Raw genomic sequence first — 9,416 nt, 5'->3', positions numbered from 1 at the left:
TGAGGCCAGCCTGAACTACCTGAGACAGTATCTCCAAATGACAATACATTGTACAGTGTTCAGTTATATACAGGTATATAGATAATAGTCTTCTATAATCTAATTTTTTAAAACTTTTTTGTCTTTTATATTTGGCAATTACCTTGGTTATAATTTGTTTAGTGTTTCTTGTTAGGTTATCCCAGAATTATTTATTGTTTGTTCTTTAAAATTCACACTTAGGGAGTCTTTGGCTGAGTGCGTCATCCTCCAGGAGAGAATGACTACCCTCAAGGCCGAGTATCACTACTGTGTAGAACCAACTAGATTGTGATTCCCCTTGTTCTCTCTTATGTAGTTACCAAAGATAGGGGCATTTCAAGCCTTTTAAGTAGTACCTTGCTCTTGTTTGAGAATGCAGTTCATTCTCTGTCTAAGGGTATTAGTCTTGTTGGTTGTTTTAAGACTTCTTTGTTCCATTTTGTTCTTTTTTTTTTTTTTTTAAATTCGAGACAGTTTCTCTGTGTAGCCCTGGCTGTCCTGGAACTCACAGAGATCCGCCTGCCTCTGCCTTCTCAGAGCTGGGATTGAAGGCGTGGGCTGCCACCCTGCTCTTTATTCCCTGTTTTAACAGTTTCCTTTACAGCCCTTCTGTTTGGTTTAGTCACACTGTTGCTAGTTAGAATGTTGCCATAATTTAAAGGATCCTACATATTTGAGAAGACAGAAAAAGATATTTGGAAAGTCTGTGTGTTAAAATAAGAGTAGCATAGAATAAAGGATAAACAACTGTCATCAGATTTAATCTTCAAAGAAAATATGAAGTAGGAACTTATGAATGCACTCAGATACACTCAGTGAGATTCTACAAGGATATCATCTTCTAGAAGGTTCTCTCCTTTCCACTCCTCCCTCCCTACTGAAATCTCTCTCATTTTCTCTTTCTCCTTGGTGCTTGTTGTGGGATTTTCACCAGAGGAGACTGCTCAGACATGGGTCTAAGCCAATAGAAAGTCTGTATTAGCCGGCTGGCGACTACACTGGGTGTTCGGGATCCCAGTGTAGCCCTGAGCCTTTCTCAGGGTGAGCTCTTTAGTACACAAAACATGGTCTGGGTTGACATACTTCAGTTAACACCAACAGGTAGCCAGAAGCAGAATTACAGTAGCTAAAAAGCAAGGTTAGTACATTTAAAAACTTCCCACAACTATATATGGACTTCGGTGGATTAGGCCTTGGTTTTTGATTTGGCTGGTGGTTCTGTCCGCATGCTGAGTTTTACAGCTGAGTGGTACTTCCGTCATGGCTGTGCTAAGGTCTAGGGCCCTGTTACAGTGCAGAAGCAACTTACAGTGTTGAAAAGGTCTTGGTAATTTAAAAGAATTTTTTTTTTCCAAACACAGGGAACAACTTATTTTGCTGGAAGGTATGTAAATTGTTCACTTTTTCGTTTGTATTGACTGATTGACTTAGGGTCTCCTTACACAGCCCACGCTGGCCTCAAACACTGTTCTTGCCTCGGCCTCTATAATCCTGGGATTAAAGTTATGAGCCACCAAGCTTGGCTTCTTTATCTTTAAGAATACAACATTTGTGCCTGGCAGTGGTGGTGTACACCTTAAATCTCAGCACTTGGGAGGCAGAGGCAGGTGGATCTCTGAGTTCAAGGCCAGCCTGACCTACAGAGCTAGTTCCAAGACAGCCAGAGCTATACAAAGAAACCCTGTCTCAAAAAACCAAAAAAGAAAAAAAAAAAACAAAAAACATCATTTGGGCTGGAGAGATGGCTCAGCGGTTAAGAGCACTAGATGCTAGGTTGAATTCTCATCACCCACATGGCCCACCTGTAACTCCAGTTCCAGGGGATCTGATGCCCTCTCCTGGCTTCCACAAGTGATGCACAGCCATACATGCAGGCAAAATACCCATATACATAAAAATAATAAGGGTATTTTTAAAAATAATACAGTATTAGGTGTTGAGATGGCTCAGAGGTCTAAGAACATTGCTGCTCTTGCAGAGAACCCGGGTTCAATTTCCAGCACCCTCATGGCAGCTTACAACCATCTGTAACAACAGTTCCAGGAGATTTGACTCCCTTTTCTGATGTCTTTGGGCACTGCATGCATTCGGTGAACTACCAAGGCAGGAAAAACAGTCATAAAACTACACATAAAAACTTAAATCTTTTAAAAAGGATACAAAACTTCATTAGATGCTGAACCTGTATCCATTAAGTGTTATGACACAGCATAGTAAATAGCAAAAGAATACATTCTCACAGACTCGAAGAGGCACCATGGAAATCATGAAGTTAGCTGAGGAAGCTGAGGATGAAGGGAAGGTGAGGCATTTGGTTAATTCAGAATTTGGTCTATTGTTGCCACGTTTTCCGTGGTTACCTCTGCTCCCTTGTGATCTACTCAAAAGGTGATCTCCCATGATTGAGATAAAGCAGCTACTCTTATAAATAAAGCATTAAATCATATGCTGTAGTTTTACATTTTTTAAGCCTCTGACACCATGATAATAACAGTTTTAATATCAGGCTGGAAGTGGTACTGTGGGCCCTTTAACACTTAGTAGGCTGGGGGAAAAGGATCTTGAGTTCCAGGGCACCCTGAACCATGTAGGGAGACTCTGTCTTAGCAAATGAAAGCATCAGACTCCTCTTGTTTTAATTGTGGCCAAGTGCAGACAGTCATGTAAAGGGATATGGTGGTGTTTGTTTATGCTCTTTTTTGCAGGGCCCGCCATTCAATTCCCAAATAAATGACATAGATGAATTCTTATTTATAAATGCCTGGCCTTAGCTTGGCTTATTTCTTGCCAGCTTTCCTCAAATTATCTCATCTACCTTTTGCTTCTGGACTTTTCCCATTCTCTTACTTCTGTAAATCTTACTCTTACTCTGTGGCTTGCTGTGTAGCTGGGTGGCTGGCTCTTGATGTCCTCTTCCTTCTCTGGCTTCTAGAGCTCTCCTCCCAGATTTCTCCCTCTATATTTTCTCTCTGCCTGCCAGCTCCACCTATCATTTCTCCTGCCTTGTTATTGGCCTGTTCTTTATTAGACCAACAGGTGTTTTACACAGGCACAGTAACACAGCTTCACAGAGTTAAACAAATGCAACATAAACAAAAGTAACACACCTTAAAATAATTTTCCCCAACATTATGGGGTGCTGGTGGTGGTCATTTAGTGTATTGCTGACTCATTCCATGGAACAGATGAAGATCACAAGGTATGAATCTTCTCAATTGAGACTTAAAGAAGGCATCTCCTTGATTTTTTTTTTTTTTTTTTTAAACCAGAACTTGGTTCCCAGGATAGTACCGGGACTGTCCTGTGTCTCATATCTAGGCCTCCCTGTTTAAGTTTTGTAGCCAGAAGTTTTCCTGTGTCCCGCCCGGTCTGCAGCCATTCAAGTAAACACATAGAGGCTTATATTAATTGAAACTGCTCAGCCATTAGCTCAGGCTAACTGCCCCAGCCAGCGGGGTGTCAACGGGGGCGACCCACCTGTGGGAGAGAATGAAAGGGACGGGGAGACGAGAGAAGACAGCAAGACAGTGTTCTCATCAAGCTGCAAATTTTCTCAGCAAGGCTTTTATATGGAGGGGGAGGGGGGCAGGAAGGAGGGAAGGGGTGCAGTACGTGCCATACATGCAGGTGAAGGGGGTCGTGCAAGTCGTGAGGGTGTTGTGCTAGGTGGTAAGGTCACTGGTCAGGGCCCATTGTTCTGTTGCTATGCTACCTGACCTGCCTGACCTGTTCTTTATCTTTGGGGGCATCTGGTTTAGGGCAGGGGCTTGTTCTCTGGCCTAGCTAGTACTTTTCCATGGTCCATGTTTGGTGCCTGACAGCTAACTCCTGACTAGCTCTTACACTTAAACTCAGTCCATTTCTGTTAATCTGTATGTCTCCACATGTTCGGTGGCTTTACCTGTGGGCCATTACATGCTGCTCCCTGGATGGTGGGCTAGCATCCTGACTCAGCCTTCCTCTTCCCAGAATTCTCCTTGTCTGCTTATCCCGCCTATACTTTTCTGCCTGGCTACTGGCTAATCAGTGTTTTATTAAACCAGTGTACAAAAACATTCCACAGCAAAGTTCCAAAATAACTTGTTGGAACTTGGATAGGTAGGTGACATGTTACCAGCTAGTTAGTTTGAAGATCATGTAGCAAGTTACTTCAATGGACAGGCTTGTACAAGACTGCTAAGGGCAACCCCAAAGAGCTAAGGATAATAACTTAAGTCCAAGAAATAGGAGTTTCTTGCATTAGCTTAGTAAGGCAATGTTTTTAGTAGCCTTATTTATTCTTTCCACTTTTCTGGAAGACTGGTGATGCTGGGCACAGTGGAGGTTAAGTTGTATCCCCAATTCCTAGGAAACCTCCTGGAGTAACTTTGGCCTTGAAATCTGGCCTATTTCAACTCTGTATGCTCTTAGGCACTCCAAACTTAGGAATTTTTTCATTTTGAAGAGTTACTACTTTCTGTGCCCTTTCCATCTGACAAGGAATGGCTTCAACCCATCCAGTCAAAGTGTCCACTCATACTGTAGGAGATGGTGCTTTGTCCCCTGGTAGGTAGTTAATTCTTTTGGGTATTTTCTTTGTCTTTGCATGCCAGGGAAAGGTAAGTGATTCATCTGGGAATTAGTCTTTTGGCAGGTCCACACCTTTGGCCTACATGAGCCAAGACTTCTAGCAGCTCAGTCCCTAAGAATATCTTTCTGGCTAACAATCTTATTTAGGGTTTCTATTGCTGTGAAGAGACACCCTGACCATGACAACTCTTAGAAAGAAAACATTTAACTGTGGTGGCTCACTTACAGTTCAGAGGTTCAGTCCATTATCATCATGATGGGGAGCATGACAGTGTGCAGGCAGACATAGTGCTGGCTATATCTTGATCAGAAAGCAACAGGAAGTGAACTTTGTGTCACACTGAGGAAAACTTGAGTAAAAGAGACCTCAAAGCCTGCCCCCACCATGACATACTTCCTCCAACAATGTCATAACTATTACTTCGACAAGGTCAATCCTCCCAATAGTGCCACTCCCTATGAGCTTATGGGGGCCAATTACAAACAAACTTCCACACTAATTGAATGGAGTTTTCCCTTCCCTGGTGATACATTTGGTGGAGGGAACTTTAGAATTTCCCATTGTGTTGATTTAGACGACCATAAATGACAATTGGGGGCAGGCCGCCATCTGTGGTGATCTAGGCTGTAGCTGTTTTCCTGGGCTTCCTCTGTCTTGAATGGAATGTAATGTGTCCTCAATAGAAGTAGGAAGGAGTCTCATACGGGGGAACCTTTTCCTCTGTCCTGAGTGCCTCTGCCCTTGCACCTGCATCTGCTAAATGATTGCCCAAGACTGTCACTTTCTCCCTGGAAATTGGCCATCAACTGAGAGTAATTGAGAGGCTTGGTCTTTGCTCTCCTTAAGCTCTCTGAAATACAATAAAGTGCTTTCTCTACCATTTACCTGGGAGTCACTGACATCCTGAATAGACCGTTCAAAGGGACCACCTAGACTCCTGTGGGAACTTAGATGTGGGCCATGGTGGTAGTCATTATCATCAGCTACCACCCTCTCTGTTACCCTCGTGTTTTTCCACCGAGGTCAAAGTCTTATCTAAAGTGAAAAAGAGCTGGGTGTGGTGGCACATGACTTAGGAGGCACAGGCAACCACACTGTGAAGCCCTATCCCCAAACAAAAACTAAGATGAGCATGACATCCCTCCAGGCCATGTCATAAAGACAATTTAGATTCTGGAAGGCCTGTTCCTATTGGTTGGGATTCTCTGTGAACTACCTAATTCCATTTTGCCATCTTTAAGCTCTGCTGCTGGATCTTAATTCTCTCACCATCTCCTTGCTAGGGAAATAGCCCAGAAGCCTCACTCAGGCTGAACTTCCCTAGGTTTTCCAGGCTACGGTGGGAGGGTTCAGGTGGAGCCAGGGCTGCCAGTTGGGATATATGGGTTTGAAGGAGCTGGGATTAGTAAAGAGGATTAAGGTGGTGGGGTTGAGTTATGTAGGGGTCCTTGGTTTCTGAGGTGGGAGAGCTGAACTACAGATGATTGTCAAAATGGTGGACTCTGCCTGACAGTAGTGGGCCATTTCCAGGTGCTGTCAAAGATCAAAGTTGAACATAGGAACCTTGGACCATTTTCCCTCTTTTTTGCAGAACTGGTCCAGTTGAAGGATAGTATAATTGAGGGCCCGTGAGGCAGCTTTTGTCCCTCCCTCCCCTACCCATTACCCAGGGGATATGGGAGAAATGCCTTTTAAGAAAATTGGAGTTTGTGTTTGTCTGAGTGTCTAATTCTGCTTCATGAAGGCAGCCAAGTGAAGACTTGAGAAAAATCTTGGCATCTGTCCCATCTTCAATGAGAAACAATAGAGAAGTCTTGGACTGGGGTTGCCACTTCCCTACCCATATTCCCTAGGCCACTGGGGATGGGGGCCATCTCCAACATGCCTATAGGACAGTGTGGTCTCATCTTTCCCAGGGAGAGGGCAAAACAAGTAGTGAGATATCTGCACCTACCCATGACTCATTCTGCCATCTCCAAGTTTCCTCCATGATTAGTCTTGCTTGTAGAGCCATGCCACCATGTGGCTACCTACAGGGGCTCAGGCCCAGACACCCTATAGCTCTGTATTTAAGATACTTCTGGTGCTACCATTTCCCAACACATTTGATTTGCCATCTGATTTCCTGCAAGAAAGAGTTTACAAAAGCCTATCAGTCACAGAGATCCTCAATGGAGAGAGGCCATGCCTGGTGGGGTAGTGAGTATCTAATTGGGAAGAAATAGAGAGAGAGGCCATAGTCCCAAGGACGATCAGAATAGAAGGGTCCTTGCTGAGCCAGGTATGATCATCTTGTCTATCAAACCAGTTCCAGGACAGCCAGGGCTATGCAGAGAGATCCTGTTTCAAAAAACAAACAAAAGATTAGAAGGGCCCATGGTGCAATCAGTGGATACTATTAGAGAAGTCTTGCAAGGATACTATTGGGCACTTAGATTACAGCATCCTCTGACCTCTGGATATACCTTGACAGTAGCAACCAAGGCAAGGGCAGACTATCAAAAGTTATAAGCATTGGAAAGTGCTGATAAATGGTCCCACCACCCTCTATATTGCAGCTGAAAAATAATGAGTTAGGGACAGAACATTATAAACGTTACTGCTGGATTTATAAAAAGGTTGAACTTTGATCCTTTCTGCTTAGGGAGTTCCTTCACTCCCAAGCTTCCATCGTATGATGCCAGACACAGACCAACCAAGAGGATAGTAAGAAAAGTATGCCACAGGATCATGGGGAATTTCATTGCTGTCCTTTTTCATTTTAAAAACTACCTGATCTGGTGTGCTTCTCTGTTGCTGTCATAAACCACTGACCAAAAGCAACTAGGGGAAAGAAAGGGTTTATTTGGCTCACACTTCTGTGTCACAGTGCATCATTGAGGGGCATCAGGGCAGGAGCTCAGTGTAAGAATCTGGAGGCAAGAACTGGAGCAATCTGGAGGAACCCCATTTAAGGACTTGTTCCCTGTGGCTTGCTGAGCCTGCTTTCTTACACTATGCAGGACCACCTGCCCAGGTCTGGCACTGCCCACAGTGAGCTGGGCCCTCCCGTGTCAATCAAGAAAATGCCCCACAGGACAATCTGATGGAGGCAGTTCTTCAGTTGAGATTTCCTCTTCCCAGCTATGTCTAAGTTTTTGTCAGTTTGGCAAAAACCAGTACACTACCCTTAACACAGATGTTAACTGTTGGTCTGGCTTCTGCATCTGCAAACATGGCACAAGAAGCTAGTCCTGGGAGGCTTCAGTTGAAAAACCAACCCCATGTAACTACAGAATGTCTGGGAGTGGGGCGAGGAAATGATGGAGCAGAAGCATGGTCTTCCCCATGGTCCTTTCCCAGATTGTGGTAACTGAAAGAGAATGGCCCCCATAGGCTTATATATTTGAATGCTTAGTTGTCTGAGAGTTCCGCTATTTGGAAAGCATTGGGAGATATGGCCTTGTGGGAGGAAGTGTGTCACTGGGGTGGGCTTTGAGGTTACACAAGCCCAAACTAGGTCCAGTGTCTCTTCCTCTTCCTGCTGCCTGCAGATCCAGATGTAGAACTCTCAGCTCCTTCTCCAGCATCATGTCTGCTGCATGCCTTGAGTATGGGTCTTCTCAAATCCCAGATGAGCCCTTAAGAACTAAGGGGTGTGCTCTTGATCTAGAGAATGTCTGAGCATGTTTGGTGAGACAGGAAAGACAGAAAGCAAAAGCCAGAGCTCTAATCAAGCAAGCAAACAGCTCACTTTGGTATGGGAGGCACCTGAGTGCTGGGAATTGACTAAATGAACTCTGGATTGGGTATTTTCTAGGCCCCCTAGATCCTCCCCTTTTCCCTGTCGGTCCTGTTTAGATACCCACCCCCATGCCTTCCTGGCCATCTGTCATCACAATGTTTTCTGGGAACAAGAAACACTCTTAAGGAGCCCATTCTCACTTTTCCTGTCTGTATGTCCCTTGGACTCTTCCATCAATAATAGCCCCTATCCCCTACATAGAAAAGGTGGCAGTAATAAGTAACAGACATTAAATAGAATGTTAACAATGTTGTAAATACCTATGTTTCTCTTTCCTCAGTGGAAGTGATTCTGATTTCCATAACTATACCAAAATGCCTAATAAATGATAGCTACATGGTATGTTTCTATAATTTGCTCTTAATATAAAAACCTCTAGTTTTTCTTTCTCTTTTTCTTTTCTTTTTTTTTTTGTTTTTTGTTTTTTGTTTTTTTGAGACAGGGTTTTTCTGTGTAGCCCTGGCTGTCCTGGAACTCACTCTGTAGACCAAACTGGCCTCGAACTCAGAGATCCATCTGCCTCTGCCTCCCACATGCTGGGATTAAAAGGGAACCTCTAATTTTTCATTGACATTAATCTTATTATGTGTGTCTAATCTGTTGTTAAGCCTGTTTAACATCTGTTGGGTGTTGTCTTTTGTTGTTATGTTATGTTACCAGACATCAAACCAGGGCCTTGTGTGCCCCAGCTAAATGTGCTATCCCTAAGCTACATCCCTAACCCTCCTTACATTTTTAGATAGGTTCTTACTAATTTGCCTAGGTTGGCTTTGAACTCATAATCCTTGTGCCCCAGCCTCCTGCATGACTAAGATTGTAGACGTTTCAATGAGCCTGGCTTAGTTACTGTGTTTTAAGTTCTAGAATTCCTATTTGATACTTCTTGTGTTTTGATACAGTTCCCCTTTTGTCATCAAATTACTGAATATATTTTAGTTACTTTCCTTTTTTGTTATAGTTATGTTAATCCTTGTGTCTGAAAGTCCAGTATGTAAGTCCTCTGTGGTTCTATTTCTGCTATCTTCTTGTTTTCTCTGAGGC

Source organism: Peromyscus californicus, unplaced genomic scaffold (assembly GCF_007827085.1).
Source record: "Peromyscus californicus insignis strain IS unplaced genomic scaffold, ASM782708v3 Scaffold_5__1_contigs__length_169319896, whole genome shotgun sequence".
NCBI classification, from domain to species: Eukaryota; Metazoa; Chordata; class Mammalia; order Rodentia; family Cricetidae; genus Peromyscus; species Peromyscus californicus.
The sequence above is the reverse complement of the archived record's forward strand: the minus strand, read 5'-3'. Positions refer to the sequence as shown.